The sequence below is a fragment of the Pezoporus wallicus genome, unplaced genomic scaffold (genome assembly GCF_028554395.1).
Source record: "Pezoporus wallicus isolate ANWC-B61680 ecotype Strahan unplaced genomic scaffold, APGP_CSIRO_Pwel_v1 contig_6814, whole genome shotgun sequence".
Lineage (NCBI taxonomy): Eukaryota > Metazoa > Chordata > Aves > Psittaciformes > Psittacidae > Pezoporus > Pezoporus wallicus.
The window spans coordinates 5,051,905-5,069,147 of NW_026639755.1; the positions used below are offsets into that span (position 1 = coordinate 5,051,905).

General features: G+C 40.2%; 1 protein-coding gene across 5 annotated transcripts in view; it reads right to left on the bottom strand.

Annotated features, from left to right (window-relative positions):
* ZNF654 (zinc finger protein 654) overlaps nt 1-17,243 on the bottom strand; it is a 37,908-nt gene extending 20,665 nt beyond the window's left edge. For 2 of the 5 annotated variants that reach the window (XM_057416045.1, XM_057416040.1), the window contains exons 1-2: nt 17,130-17,243; nt 5,264-5,424 (exon numbers count right to left, since the gene is read on the bottom strand). The gene's annotated coding sequence lies outside the window, so the exon portion shown is untranslated. Of the gene's footprint in view, nt 1-682; nt 765-5,263; nt 5,425-17,129 lie in introns of all 5 variants that reach the window. The other 3 variants (XM_057416039.1, XM_057416043.1, XM_057416042.1) reach the window with 3 other exon arrangements.

Below are 17,243 nucleotides of genomic sequence, written 5' to 3' on the forward strand. Positions count from 1 at the left end.
GCTGGCACGCGGTAACAAACAGGTATCAACATAAAAGTAACAAAGGGATAGCTATTTCTTAAACTGCAGATCCATGACCAGTATTAACAAATGGAAGAATCCTGTTGGTCATCTTTTCTTTCCCTACAACAAAACTTCCTGTCACGGTGGCACAAAGTGTTTGTGTTCCTATGCAGTGAACTGAACCTTCAGAATGGGTTCAGGTCAAAGAAAACATTCCCAAACAACTTATCTGGCAAAAACAAAGTGCAGTTCTTTAAAACCTGAAGAGTTCATTAAATTTAACTGTTTAAAACCACAGAGGGAAACTTGAGGTTTCATGTCCCAAACCGGTGTGCAACACTGGATTGCATTAAGCTCTGATTAGTATAAACAAGCAAAGCTTCCCTCTTTTAGATGGGAAGCACGCAAAATCTGTCTTGAACAAGAACGTTATTACAAAGAGAAGTACATTTTACTTTGTCCAAATAGATTCAAATAGCAATACTGACAATACATACAAGAATAAAGGGCTTTCCCTTCAAATACCCTTCCCTCTTTTTTGGAGGGGTAAAAATGTAAGGAAACCAGCTACCTTCTTTCACCATAATGGCATGTTTCCTCCAGGTTATACATCCCCAAAAGCTATCTTTACATGTAGTAAAACAGTATTAAAGGTTTACATGAAAGTAGGCAACACTACCTGGATTGAACCTAAAATATCTTTCAAAGGATCTTCATAGAACTCATCCTTCCCAAAGAACAGCAGCAATTCAAAAAAACTCCTAAAAAACAGAAGTAGTGACAAGTCAAACTAAAAATGTTCATTCAAAAAACGAAACTACTGTACGTCTATTACTTTTCACAGCACTAAAACCAAAAGTAGGACTTGAGTAAGTTCTAGACCCGAGACCATGCCAGAGTCACTCTAAAACACTTGGCTAATGCCCACACTCTCTAAATCAACTCATATTTCAGGAACTTTACATTGGTCTGATATTTTGTGCTGGGTTTTGGCAGTTAAAGACTTCCCCACATACACCTCAAACGTATTTTTCATCAGGCATCGAGTTGCAAATACAATACAACAGTTTAGATTTAAGCACAACTTAAAACCCCTTCTGCCACACCTTGCTCACAAATTCAGGACATTTAGACTCATGGTACCTGCCTGATCTTCTCCCTCAAGAGCTCTTATGTGCTCCATACTTCCAAAAGTGAACGTTCCTGAAAAGCCCAAGCAGTTGTCACACATGCAGCAGTTTTGAGAAAGAAAGAGGACTACTGTAGAACGCCTTCAAGACACAGTTAATATGGAGTTACATTCAAGGAATAGTAACTTGATGTGAATGCTGATCCCCAAGAATTCCTATTTTCAATTGCGATAAGCACTTTCTACTAATGCATTCTCTTCCATTTCAGCCTGTCTTGACAAAATGCCCACTGAAGTCTCTCTGTGAAGATGCAGGTTTAAAGGTGCTATTTATTTAATATTTCCAAATAAAAGCCTTTTGCCATTAATTTTGTATTTCCAGAAACGGCTTTTGAAGATGACTTTCAAAGAGAGAGTTTTTGTGCAGATAAGAAATGGAACTACATTCATCTTCTGTATGGTATTCAAATGAATTGATAAAACTTCAGTGTTACCACCACCAGTTCTTAAGCAAGTAAGGTCTATGTGCAGCAACATGAATTCCTAAGTTTTGCCTCAAAACCAGCAGCAGATAAAGCAGAAGGCAGGACTGATCCTTTCAACAGCAGCCTAGATGCAAACCGACCTGTGGCCTTAATGTTTGAGCTTCTTAAAATACGTGTCTAGGTACTTAATTTAGGTATTGCTTTTAATAAAGTGACTGACATAAACAACCCTGATAGCAGAATCAGAGAGGTTGGTTGGTAAAAAACAGCTTTCCAAAGCTCAAATCAATTTAGTTCTTCACTTGCAGAAACATACTTCCAGGTAATACTCACAACTCAGTCAATTCAGTCAAGAACTAGATAGTTGGATCTCATGGATATGCAGATGGCTCCAGTGCCATCTATTAGAATCTTAGAATCTATTAAGATTCCAAGAAATTTAACTTTTATTGGGAAACGGTAACAACCAAGTGCTGCACTAAACCTGCAGTTGCTGGCTGAGAAAGTCATGAGCAGCAGGCAATAACTAAGCAGCTCTCAGAGGGGAAGGCAGTACTGAAAGAATACCAAAAGAAATTCTATGCATCTAGGGCATTATAGAAACAAGATTGAACAGCAAAGGCTTTGGTCTCAGAACAGAAAACAGGCATAATTTTTTTTAAGATTTCTCTAGACATTTTTTTCCCCAATGAAGAGGGAGAATTACGAGGGGGAGAAGGTGGTAGATGACTCCCAAAAGAGATCCCAGCACTCTTCCAACCTCAAGTTTCTGAGTCAAGATCCTGCTGATGGCAATTTCGTTTCTGACTAAAGCATTTAATCTTCTGTTCCAACAGCTTTTAAAACAAAAGGCAGATTTTCATGAACAGCTGGACAAGGAATTCTTACAGAACAATTAAATTCACTGCAGTTGTCAGTGAATAAGTAAAACCTAAATATATTTGAAGATAAAACCCAGAGCATTCCTAAAGAACAAAATGTTTCATTTTTAATAAAGCTCATTCAGAAGAAGTTAAAAAGCAGACTGAAGGCCATTTTTCCTCTCGACAACATTCTCAGAATTACTGTGCATTAAACAATCTTAACATCCACATGAACAAAAGGAAGTTTTGTATTGGAATAATGCAAATGTGCAATGAAATTAGGTTTCCTTTAAATTATGCTGCAGTAATTTTTCTCCTAACCTAAGCTATGCCTAAAATAGACCTAGAAAATTTAAGATACAAATCCATTATGCTCAATGACGGGATTTTTCTCCAGATTAGGTCCTTGACTCTCAACTCAAATATGGCCTGAAAAAGCAACCAGTATCCAAATACGTACTTGGTTCTGAAAAACATCATCTCATTTCATGTTGATAAACAAAGTTTTGTAGCACACTTGACTCTCGGGAAAGGTCACACATGAGTCATGTCATGATCTGGAAAGCAGTCAGACTGGAACTTAAATAAGACAAAACTAGTTATAGCTAGTGATGCAGGCATCCTTTTTTATTCGCTTTGACTGATTAAAGAGAACCTTGCAAAAGACAAATGATCTGGGAATTAACAGTGAACAAGTGTAAACTACCTGTCAATGTACCTGTTCCATGCTCTTATCAGCCTAATAAAGGAAGCTATCAAAATATTTCTATTTCCTTATGACAGGTCTCCGAGTTAAAATTACTACAGCCAATTCCAGCTTGGCCCAGCTATCTTAAAATAGTCTGCAGCACTGCACATTCATATTTGCATCCACCCATTCATAATAATGGTGCTTAGAGAGTTATCACATTGCTATTTTGATATTATGGGCATCAGAAGATTGCCCAAGAACATTTGCATGTTGGCACAATTATTAAAACCCCTGACATTAATAGTTCTTAACCAACATGCTGCCTCATTTGAGGTGAAGCAAGGCTACTAAGTAGTGGAAGTGCAACAGTCATTGCTGTTAATAGCTTATTGTTCTGGTTACCACGGAAATTTTACTCAAGTACGACAAGGCAGTCAGGAAGATTTTTGCTGTCCAAGAACTAAGGCTTAACATACACCAATTTTTCCAGAAGTCATTTGAGTTAAGGATTCAAAGGTAACTGCAACTACTAAGCTCCAGGACTCCTTTATGGTATCACATGCAAAAGTATGTCAGTGAACCAAAGTCAGAAGACAAACTAAGCTGGCATTCTAGAATGGAAGAAAATCTTAGTGAGTAAACCCAGCTCTACAAACCAATACAGGAAAGGGTGACAGGAATTCAGTCACCAATTCATTTCTACATTATCAGGATGTAACCACCCCACATGCAACAAATACTTGAATTTCTGCTATATTCCCCTTCCAAGCATTGCTACTTAAAAGTATATAGAAGCACAGCTTGAACTTCATGAGGTTTCCTCTAAAAAAATAGCTGTGAAGAGAAAAGAGAGGTCACCATGTTTTGATGCAACTGCTAGTCTTTTCCTGAGCTGGTTTTGTAACTGTGGTCTATGCTTCCATAAACAGTCTGACATCAAATAGTTTCACGCACACAAAACCACAAGTAAATCTCTTTGGTGAAGTCTCACCAACACTTAAAGATAGCATATACTCTGTAAGTGTACAGAATAAAGCCTTTACTCCTACATAATCAGTACTAATATCTCAGGAACAGTGGAAAGAATAAGCAACCCAGTCCTCCTGACCAAGTAAAGTAAGAAAGGAAGACTAGGAGAGCATTCACTTCTGATGACTCTGTAAGGTGACAGCAAGACATTCCCACACGAAAGGCTGCACTTGATACAGAGCTGTATTTGAAGCCACCGCTCAACAAGAAAGCGGTTTAACCAGCTGAACAAATACATCTGATTTGCTCAAACCAAACTCAAAATACAAAGCTAGCTTTTAAGCTTTTGTCCCCATCTGCTGAGAGAAGATAAAGTACACTGCATCTCTGCTAAGTATATCTAACTTGCCTAAAGATTTCTTTTGCTTCCATTCAATGGTGAGGTTTTGAAACCTGAAAAATGCGTTTTTAGAGCAAGGAAAAGATGGGATGTTAACTGATGCACTCATCATTACCCTGACACTTTCAGCCTTCATGTGGGAAAACCACCAATGCATTAAGAAAACTGAGATTATAGTAAGATTTTTGACCTAATATTCTGCAGTTTTTCAAGCTGAATTTGGCTTTTGGTCAGTTAGCTGCATAACAAGTCATTCCCATAGGCATTTTGATGACTCAGATATAAACATCCATTTTAAAATGGATTCATTTCTTAAACACTACGAGAAATTTACTTTAACAACTACTTAGCTTATTAAATCACTAGAGGTAGAACAGTAAAAACTTCAGATAAATTTATAGCTATGTACTGTCAAAAAGACTGGTCTTCAAATACGCCAAAAGAAGATTTTCCCCAAAAGAAGACTGTACTGTGATCACTTATTTCTTTACATAGTTCATTTTGTCAGAAAACCTTTAGGACATAACTTGAATATTTAACAAGGACATCTACAAAGACTAAATTTTAGTGTTTGCATCCTCAGTTAGCAATTCTGGGTTCCGTGTCGCTATGTCACCTGTAAAACTGCTCTTAAACTCTCTGAGACTCTATTGCTATTATAAAAGTAACACAATCTATATTGTAAATGAAATAATACCAATTGAAAAAAAATCATATACTTACAAAGCTAGGCTACTCAATACATATTGTACGTGCTCACATTCAGCTGGGAATGACACACAGGCAGATGTGAAACAACAGAGCGCCGTCTGAAGCACCTGAAGCTGAGGCAAAGGAACCTGCCATCTTCCAGCGTAGTCTTCAACAACCTAATGACAAAAACACTGAAATATATATCATGATGTAAAACATTCTCTTTAGTCAGAAGTAAGTAGTTAATACTGTACCTGCTTTATCTCCCCTCCCTTCCCCTCAGAAGCAGGGTTTGTAACCAAAACCCTGACCATCTTGTGTTATCAAACTGAAAAAATAAATAGAAACTTTATGACCTACATTATAAAAGACATAGCACAAAGGACCTACATTATTCTCTTCAGAGGGTGAGGCATGAAATACTTTCTTCTTACATGGTAGATAGTACACTCTTCATTTAAACACAATGGATAGCATACTGTGCATTTAAACACAGTAGATGGGACACTCTGCATTTCAACACAAGGTTTTACTTTCCAAGAAATTACAAATTAGAGAGTCCGTAACAATATCCAGACATTCCATTCTAAAACTTTCCAAGAGGGGAAAAACTAGCCTGTGCTCTTCTGGCCTAGACGTCAGCAGAGAAAGGCACAAACATTCCAGTCACCCTTTATCTGTTCGAGTAAGTCAATTTGGTCTTTTTCATCCATACAATGGAACTAAGGATAGTCATGTCCTGATCTACAGTTACAAAACTGCATCACTGTTTACAGGGAAACATAAAGGTGAAACATAGGTGTTTTAATGGAGAAAAATCCTCGCCCAGTCATCTAGTCCATCCTTTCTGTATTAATAAATATAAATTCCTGGCACTGTCTATGCCCACACCGGGAGGCTCAGTAACCCAGCTCCACCTGGCATTTCGACATGTGTATCCCTACACTGAAATCCTCTGAAAGGCCCAGTCTATTTAAAGCACTCCATAGATAAAACATGCAGCACGGAGTTCAGCACAAAGCACAGCAATAAAACAGATGTCTGCAAAGGCACCCATCAATTCTGTGACAGACCAGTCCTTACATTCCAGTCCTCCAGCAAGTAGAATGCGTTTGGGTAATCTCTCCTCCTTTAATCAACAGCTAAGACGTAACTCATGCAGCACTCTAAGCAGAGACTGAAAACCATATTTCTTCCACGCTCCTGGCACATAGTTTATCTGACCGCACTACTGTCAGGCCCCTTTTGCTCGCTTACTCTTGCCTTATTCTTTCATCATAACGGCACAGCTTCAATATAAGCATAAGAGTGGACTAGCTGCACTTCAGGGCGGAAGGCACTGCTCTCCACCTGGATCTTTTACATCCCAAGAAAGCAAGAAGCAGATGAGGAAACACAGTGCCAACAGCTGTGTATAAAGAGAAAGGTAAAGCACTCCATAGCATATGGAAGAGGCAAATAACTGGCTTCAAGAAAGCTATTAAGTGCCAATCCCGGCCACTTATCTCAAGGGCTGTTTTGAGCTGTTAACACTCAGCTTTATCTTATTACTCTCCTTAGAGTTAACCTGCTTGCTTGGCTATTGGGATGAGCAGCAAGGTGATTTTTCATTGAAACATCTTCCATAATAACAGCCTTACTCTTGCGTAGTAATTGTCAGTTTGAAGGCCATCATATTACATGTTTGGCTTGTTTTGCTCCCAAAGTACCACTGCACACTTGTCTAAGATGAGTTTCAGTGCCCATTCCCATAAATCCTCTCTGCAGTTCTTTACAGTGAGTACTTTATGCTACCATCATCACAAAATATTGTCTCACTGCCTGAAATCTCTTATGAGATTTAGTCCAGTAAAGCATGGACTGAGTCAAACATCAGATCTATCCCTCTTCGGGATTTCGTTTTGACTCAAGTCTGTGAATCCCACTTGTCTCATTTCCCAGGAAGTAAATGAAGAGCTTGTTAAGCCAGGTTAAGTGGCCTACATTTTTAATTCTGCATGCCTAATTTTGTTTATGGCTCTGCAACAGGAACAGGCCAGTGTCCCATTTCTGATAGCCGCTCCAGAGCAAAGCAGCTACTGATAACAGGACCAGGAGCTTTGTCTCCTCACCAATAACAGCTGAGACTGATTTACAAGTAGATCTGGACTTTCCACCAAATGTTAATAATCCCTGTTTGAAAGTCTGTTAACTTAATACACCAAATATCCAGATGAACTGGAGGAAAACTGCAAGAACTGCAGATACTCTTTCCCTCGCTCATCTATTCCATGTTCTCTGAAACCCTTTTAGCAAGGTCCCTTGTGTAAGAAAACACAGAAGACATCAGAGAAACAAAGCAGACAGAACAAACATCCTTTAGTGGTTTTAGCCTCTAAGGGGTCAAAGGTACAAATAAAACATCAGTTTTCACCATGCTGTTTCACAGCACTTTCACCTGAGAGGCACAGTGTAGATATGCTCATAAGAGATTTCAAGCAGTGAGACAATATTTTGTCATGATGGCAGCATAAAGTACTCACTGTAAAGAACTGCAGAGAGGATTTATGGGAGTGGGCACTGAAACTCATCTTAGACAAGTGTGCAGTGGTACTCTGGGAACAAAACAAGCCAAACATGTAATATGATGGCCTTCAAACTGACAATTACTACCCAAGAGTAAGGCTGTTATTATGGAAGATGTTTTAATGAAAAATCACCTTGCTGCTCATCCCAATAGCCAAGCAAGCAGGTTAACTCTAAGGAGAGTAATAAGATAAAGCAGACTGTTAACAGCTCAAAACCACAGCGCATCGCCACACGTATAAAATTGCATGCTGGTTTGCTACCCACCGGTTTCTATCTCAAAAGAGAATGGAGAAGGCCTAAAAAAAGCTTTGAAGAAAGGCAAGAAATGCTTAGTGAAATAAATTTCACATAAGGATCAATCTAGGACACTTTAGATGGTAAAGAAATGACAAGTGCAGGGGGAGGTACCAAACAAGGCTGGTGATCAGGATCAAAATAAATGATAGGAGGTACTTCTTCACACTGCACAGTTAAGCTGTGGAGCTTCTTACTAAAGGGATGCTGTGGATGTTGAATGGCTACACAAGACGAAAAGATATCCAGCAGAAGCTACTAACTACAACAAATACCTGAACTGTAAACAGTTAGACAGGGCAAAGTCACTGTATTTGCTTATCTCACTCTTTGGTTAGGTTTATATGAACTTCTGGTAAGATTCTGGTCCTAATAATCCCCAAATACTGAATGCAAATAATCACCATTCAAAAGCAATACAACAAAGGCTCATGCTAATGATTAGTGTAGCATCTGAAAGGTGCAGTCCTACTGCACACAAGTTACAAAGAGCATTACAGTCCTACTAGTGGCCTCGGTGCCCCTACAGTGCTTCACTGAAACCCAAGCAAGCTAGGACACAAACTAACTGGCACAGGACAGCCTCCTCTCCCAGAGAAAAACCCATCAGTCACCGCGTGCATCAGCTCTCTGATCTGGCCTGTCACAGATGTCCCAGAGGCAGCACAGATATAAAGGCACCCCAACAACACCACTGTCTTAGGCAGTTAATCTGCAACTCAAATGCATCCACAAAAGGTTCGCAGCAACAGCCCCCCACACCTCCAACTGGTCAGGAAGAATATGAATACCATGCTTCTCTTCTGAGTATGGATACCTGAAACCATGCATTCATCAGTCCCAGGGAGAAAACAAAGACACCAAAAACCCCCAAACTAGAAGTCTAAAATTGGTCAATTCTCAGCACACTTGCAACAACCACCAGTAAAAGATGGGGGGCTGAGAAAAAGCCAAACTAACTATGAAAAATTACAAACCAAAAAAGGGGGAGGTTTGGGAAATAATGTACCTTTGTTTTACAATTTGATGTGTACTTCAATGTCCGTTTTTAAGTGATATTAGAGGATAGCTTTTTCTGTAATGGAAACTAAAACCTTTTCTCCTTTTATACCCAACATGGCACGCTTTGAAACACGGCTGTAAAACAACATAGGTAAAGGTTTATATCAAAAAGAATCCCCAAAACAAACAAACCCAAAACCCCCTTTACTGCTACTGGCATTTTTCAAGGAAAACAAAAGTTGAAGGGACATATCTATATTCACCCTCAAGTTGTCAAGTATTATCAGAGTATTTCAGAAAATGAAATAGATAATGCTGCTTGAGTCCTTAGGGCTTTATTTAAACATTATATTTATCAGCATAGTTTTTAACAAGCACACTAATTTCAGTCTAATGAAGTCAGCCAAACAAGAAGCACATTGTCAAAACAAAGTGGCCTGTTCCTTGTCCAATACACAGGGCAGAAAACCATAGGGGAGGTGACATTCTTATGTGATGTTCTGCAACAATTCTCTTTGAGAATTCCATTAGCATGCAACTTCTTATATACTTAAAAGGCTCTCCATGCATCATCCCCACATCTGTCTTTACTTTTTAAATTACTAGCATTCATGAAGAGACAGACTTTGGGGCTGTTTGTCTTCTTATTCAGTACAGATACTGCAAGGGAGTCTGAAGCATCTTACTGAGCCCTCTGCCTGCACTTCAACTCCATCTTTCCCCCATACCAATATGCTACTTCCCCTTCTTTAATACATTTGAGTAACTCATAGGAAAATCCGTGATTCAGATACATCCTATTAATGGCCTGTTAAAAATCAAGACCTGAATTATCAGTCTCCTATGTGACGTTTCTAAGAACACAGCTAAAGCATCTCACCCTGAAAATAACAAGGCAGTGATTAAAGACCTGAACTAATGCAAAAATAAATAAACAGATAAAAAATCCTTTAAGATTATGTTTTGACTGATTAAACATACACATATAAAGTCATTTGACTATACTCCAAAAGCTTTAGAGAAATAGCATTGCTAATAACTAGATTTGCAAATACGCAAGACACAAGGAACCCAATGTTTTATGCAGCAGTAGGCCTGAAGTTGCTACAGCTTTTTCTATTCCTCTCCACAACAGAGAGAAACCAATTCCAGCGACTTTTAAGTTTTGCATGACTGGGATTTTAAATGAAGTTGCTCCCATAACTTTGTGAGATTTAGCAGCAAAAGAAGTCACCACAGGAGTCACAAAGAAGCCACAACAGTTCCGCGACTACTTTGTTTATAGGTTTCAGAAAAAGAAAACCAGTTGGCAAATACAGTGGTTGTAATTTGTTAGAATAAGCAAATACTGAGGAATCAAACAGAATGAATAAAAAAGGATTTAAAATGCCAAGCAAAAAACCTGGCATGCTTAAAAAGGTTTCCTGAAAATGAAAAACCATCACTAAAAGCAACACCTACCATGGCTGCCTGTTCAGCTGAAGTACCAGAGCAGCTTGAATACTGAAGTTCAGTTCTAGAAGAGAACTTCAGCAACAGTAAATTCAATCCAGCTGGAACTTTCAGAGGAATAATCACACCTTTTAGTACTGTCTTTTTAACCTGTTTAGTGGATGACAGGCATTTTGTTCTGTTTCCTTAAACAAGCTAACTATGCTCCTACAAAAAGAGTCCCACTACCCAAATAGAGTAGAAAAGACTTAATACATAAGATTTTAAGTATTACTTAACAGATACAAGTTTAAAATGGTTTTATATGGTGTAACTAAAACATAAACACACCAACAAAAAACCCACCCAATGTCTTTACTGCAATTCACATGTGAATATTACATAAGGAGTAACCCAACATAATCATACAATCACACTTCTAGCAAAAGAAAAAACATCACCCAGTAACAGCATGACACATCCTATGAGACAAGTCCCTGCCAAATCTCTACCCTTAAAGCTAAACGCTTCCCCCCACCCCTAACCACTAAATCTCATCCATCTCTTCAGCCTGCTAGAGGCAAAAATATCTCAGATTGGGTTCCATATACCCATTACATTTAGCCACCCAAAGAGCCAGTTTCCACATGTATTTACAGTCCATCACTTGCACAATAGTGAAAACTATACTGAACCTAGAAGAGCAGTTTTGGTTACATGTAGCACTGTAGTACATGAGCCTGTGTAAGATTTTGACTGAAAGATAAATATTTATATGGAAATTAAGTAATTTTCCTCCTCATCTTTTCACATTATACCCCCCACTGAGTCAAAGTCAACTAATATAAACAACTATTTAGGTTGTATATCTGTATATCCTGCGAACATACACATCAACTTGTATAACCAGGTCATCAGTAACAGTAAAGCACAACTTTAGATGCATTTCAGGTAAAAGGTACTATTACTTCTTTACCTCATCTGCACAACTGCTACCCCAAAGGACTTAACTTTTTGATTGTTTCATTACCTACTGCAATAACTGTGCCTTTTCTAACTTGAAAAAGCCCACACAGCAAGGCTACCGGCCAGTCTATGCTGCAGAAGCACTGACAGCATTCAAGGGACATCCTTTTTAGGTATAAAAACCTGCAACTTTTTTGTAAGTTACAATCTTGATATATTCTTCCAAGCAAAACTCAAAAGCTTATTTTCATACAAACGCTAACCTTTGAGCCAAGGCATTGAGACCTGGAGAAGTAGCAATACCAAGATATTTGAACACAAAACAGAAAAGTTCCAAAGTGGAAGGAGAACTACATCACAAAGATCAAGAAAACAGTACAATGTATTTGAACATATCTGCAATGTTTCCTTTTTGACAATACTAACTCCTTAATCCCACTTGTAAAACAGGGAGATCATGTAAAGCTAAAAGGACCCCCAGCGCACGAGCTGAGAAGCCACTATGAAAAGAGAAGCAGATATGCAAATGAGAAAGCACTTTATAATGTTAATGACAAGACAAGTGCACTGAAGACCGACTCCTTCAGCCTATTCATCTGCAAATGGAAGGTTGAAAATCAACTATTACTGTGAAACCACCAGAGAAGCTGACTGAAAACAGCCAAGTGCAATGCGCATACAGTCTTGTATGATAGTGGCTTATCGGGTTTCCCATCAAGGGTCAAGGGAAAGTGCCACCATCATAAGCCAGGAAACCCATCTTCAAAGACAGGTAATCCTCAACAGAACTGAATGCTACACTGGGCATTCATCTTGGGAGTAAATACAACCTGGTGCTCGCCACTGCTATTAGGATTTCCTTTTAAACCTGAACTCCACTTGACTTTCAAGCAGCACAGTACTAAACTAACTAGCAAGCTGAATATGCTCGTTTTCACCAGCCAAGCACATTAAAAAAGACCCAGTAAATACAGAACACAGTAACAGGCTAAAAATAATCTCAACTGTTTCAAGTAGTCATGGTATTCTTTGATACGCAGGTAAATTTAGTTACTGCAATGTATGGCTTGCCCTTCCCTTTACAAGCTTTCACGCAACTAGCAATGTCACACATTACACAGAAATCAGCTTCAAAGAAATTGAAGAGATCACTTTCCACCACTAGTACTCATGTGAACAAGGTCTTTGTAGCCAAACTTTAAAATAAAACAGTGTACAGAGATCAAATACGGACCCCAAGGTCCAAAATATAGTGAAATAAAAGTCTGGCATAACCTAAAGGTTTGGGGGTGTTTGGTTTTGTTCTTTTTTAAGCAGCTTAATGACTATTGACTTAAAATTGGGAGTCAAAAGCAAGTACTTTCTATTTAAGCGCATCACAAAAAAGGTGAAAATGTATCAAACCCGAAAATCAGAAGAACAAACATTCAAAGACGTGTACATTTTTTTTGCCATCATCCCCACAAAGACAGACAGACAAGAAGTTGAGTCATACACCTCTGTATTTTTGTCTGCCTACTAAAATAAATCCAGGAAACACTATCTTCTCTAGCCCGTTACTAAATTTTACTACTTGGCTTTCACGTTTATAAACCCAAGAATTATTTTTCTAGCGGTGACACAAGATACCACTGGTTCATGTAAGCAAAGTAAGTAAGCTTTACTTCAGGAAGTCAGGTCATACTTGAAGGCCAGAAGCTGATGCCACAGTGAGATCAGATCAAGTAGTGTTTGCCCCTCAGTATTAGCTTGTCTCTCTAGATCAGACTCACCTGGTGTGTATTTCAGTCAGTACCAAACAACATAAAGTAACATCTAGTACAGTTATGCAGCCATGTGGACAACTACAGAAATGCTGGCAGTAACCTGTAATTTTTTGGTAGCACTTCATACTATGAGAAAAGATGCTGAAAAGAAAATGCCATTTCAAGCTAGTTGATAAAACTACACCCACTTTAAAGGCAAGAAAGTAAACTATATCCATTCTCCAGATCGCTCTTAAGGTGTTTTCAAAAAGAGTAAACTGGGAAACTCATCCTTCTAATTATAAAAGTACTCCCTCCACGCTCATATCAAACGGTAACCATCTAGGCTACTTTCTCTGCCCTCCATCACTTATATTTCACTCACATAGGAACATCTCAATGGCTCTGGTCCCTAAGAAAAATTGTGTAGAATGTAAAATTCCACATTTAGCATTAGAAGCAAATCATGAAGCTTTTCCAAATGTTCAGACTCAGGGGGTTTCTGCTCGGTACCACCTTTCCAATTTCTTTAAACCTACAAAGCAGTTACAGACGCCTTGTTCTTTTGCATGCCAAAGTTGGGAATGGTAGACTTGCTTCCCCCAACGCCTAAGCGGTTTCAATTCATGGCAAACTTCACAAATAAGACAAAATGCCACATCAGCAATTTTTAGAAAGTAACACAGAAACAGCTGGTAAGATGCATAAGCTGAGCGCTTATCTTCCCACTGCCTCTTTTCCTTCCCAACCACAGAAATCTTGATCTTTGTTTTCCCCATGTCATCGATCTCACATAACAATCTAAGCAAACATTTCATTCCGCTTTGCCATGGAAGACCCAGACTGCAATGACTCCGCATGACCATGTACACCTTCAACACAAAACAGAAAACAAACTACGCACCATTAGGTTGTGATTATACCTATACTTAAGGAAAATGCTCTGATAATCCGGTCATCTATTGTAACTGTTATTTAATCTACCCTCTGAAAGTGAAGTTCAGCTGGAATACTCCAGGCCTCAGGAGGACTAAATCTGGCTGCTTACAGCAATATTTTACCTTTCTAACATATTTCAAGGATGAACGACGTGCACACCAATGCACTTCAAGGTCTAAGCCACTTACCTAAAGATCACTGAAGGGGTCTTTGCTTCTACCTACAGAAAATGCTCTACAGACCCAAACAGCTTTACACCTTGCTTCATTTTTCCTACAGCTCTTACTGAGAGATGTGAATGTGCACACACTTCACACAGTGGCATAACTATAAGCAGTCTAAACAATATTCTTCTCAGCTGACACCAAGCTTTTTCAATACAACTGAAGCACAACCATGTATTTTAATAGGTTGTTATTCCAAAAATAAAAATGTTTCTTTTGGGTAGTTCAAACTCATGTCACAAAGCCACTATTTCTACAACTGCTGTTCAACTTCCAATGCAAACCCAGGAACACAGGAGGCAAACTAGGATGTTTAGAAGTGCCAAATAACCATTAAGACAAGCAAAACTGTTATCAGTGTGGAGCAGAATGAGGTGGAGAGCCCTGATCTGCACAACAGCCAAATATGACCTTTAGAAGACCTGGAGAGAAAAGTACAAAGCAACAGGTTCTGACAAAAACTAGAGTCAAAGATAAAAACTGCACTAAAAAAAGACATATCTGGGGGAGAGGGAAGCAGTTAAAGCTAATACAGCGACAGAGTATTTGACAGTGAGAAGTTTATTTACAACAAATGTTATGAGAAACAGCTGACCTAAACTTCATGATACTTTCCTGAAGAAATATAAATATACTCCAAAACTTATAGGCTGAAGGCCTATGAGTCTTCTGTATGTACAGGTATATGTAGGCCAGTATAATTACACCACTATCAATCTCACGAGGGCAAATGGCAGCTAATCTGGAGCATTCGCAACTTCATTTGCTGTCAAAGCACAAATTGAGGATGGCTTGGCTTCGCGAATGAAGATTTGGGAAGGGCTTTACCATACCAGTACATCACACCAGTTAAGATCTTGTGATTATCTGATTAAATCAGAAGGAGAAACCATTACTAAAAAGCAAGCTTAAACAAAACATGGAAGATTATGTTTTGAGTGAGCACGTGACAGCCGATGATACCCGGCCAAATTTAAACAAACCAACAAAAAAAGTCCCTGGAGACCATGTGTAAATACATTAACTCACTCTCATCAGGACTGTTTAAACTATGCATTGTTAGAAAGAATATTTAAGAGAAAAGAAACAACCTTTCATACGCTCAGAACACTGGCTGCCCATGTGGAGAGTTCATAAACTCAAAGCAAAACAAAGTAGGGGAGAGGGCTTGGAAATCTTGCTATACAAAAGAAACTGCAGAAGTCAAGGTCAAGTGATTTAGATACTTTACCAGTAATAACCGTGATACAACTATTCTATAGGGAAATTCCTTCCCTGGTTTTGTCCTCTTCTGTTCTCTACTAATTCCTAACTTTGCCTGGGAAACGGGATTGGCATCAGTATATGAAGTTACTGCCCTGCCCGCACTTCCTCCATAACACAATGAATCCAAGACACAGTAAGCGTAGCTAGAAGAATCTAGGGTAAAACTCTCTGCATTCAGCAAAAGCAACCATCTTTCCAACCTGCCAACTTAATCAAATAGGCTTGTGATTTCTTATAATTGTACTTGACGCCATACTTGCAAAAACATTCACTTCGCCTTCTACTGGCTTCACAATTCCTTTTCACACATACTAAGTTTAGAGAAATCAACGAACAGGAGGCAATATAAAAAGACAGATAAAACAAAAAAGCAGTCCACAGACTTCTTGTGCAGTACGTTACCCGAGATGATTTTAAATGTACATTACAGTAAATAATGTTCATAGCAGATGTTTCATTAAACGTTAAAACAGGAAGAACAAAGTAAGACTACAGAAACACATTTATTTAAACAGAAAAACACAATCGCAATGGTGAAGTAAACAGACAAGGAGTTGATAAAATGAAATAATCCCATACATGAAACCTCTGGACCTTGTTTCAGGAAACAGCAAGCAGCATGGCTGAAATATACCCAGCATAACTAATGTTTCATCAACACCTGCTGATGAAAACAAGTAGGAAAAGCAACCTGTTGTCACTTCATTACTTTGCAGGACATACGTAAAAAGGCTGCAAAGAACACAGTAATTCCGGGCCCGCAGAAACAAACGCTGCATTCCAAAGAAAGGGAAAACCCCAAACGCATACCCTGGTGTGATTTGGCCACCACCATGGGAACTGTCTCCGAGGCCCTCCCTGCCTTCATCTCTCCGTTACCCAACTCCCCAGCCCAGGCAATGCCACCCAGAATTGTTTTGCCCTCAGCACCGCCACGACCCCACGTGTTCCTCTCCGCCGGGCCCGGCAGCGGTAGAGCCCCGCCACCCGCGGCCGCCCCCGGCTCTTCCTCCCCGCTCCCGCCCCCCTACCGGGAGCCTCCCCTGCTTTCCCTCCACCCCGCAACGTCCCTGCCAGCCCCATTCCCAGTCCCGGCTCCGCGCCCGTCGCAGCCTCCACCCTCCCCCAGACAGAAGCACTCAGCGCCCCACGGACGAACCGGCGTCGCCTGCGTTGCCCTTCTCCGCCTTAAGTCCCAAATGGAGCGGGCTAAACAGAGCCGGGCCGGGCCGCATCCCCCTCAACCCTGCCCAGGGGCTGACCCAGGCAGGGAGCAGCTCGACCCCGGCCCCGCGGAGGGCTGAGGGGCAGAAGCGCCGGTCCCGCACCGCGTTCCGCCTCCATTACTCCCGGGACCCCGAAGGGAACGGGGGACCCCGAGCTCCGACGCGCCCCATCCCCGCCCGCCGGGGGGGGGGGAGAGGGCCGAGGAGCGGGTCGGGGGGGCGGGACGGCGCTCACCTGGCAGAAGCGGCGGCAGTAATACTGGCTGTTGATCAGGGCGGGCAGGCCGGGCGTGGGGCCCGGCGCCACCAGCGCCTCCAGCTCCTCACTGAGCCGTTCCGACTCCTGATC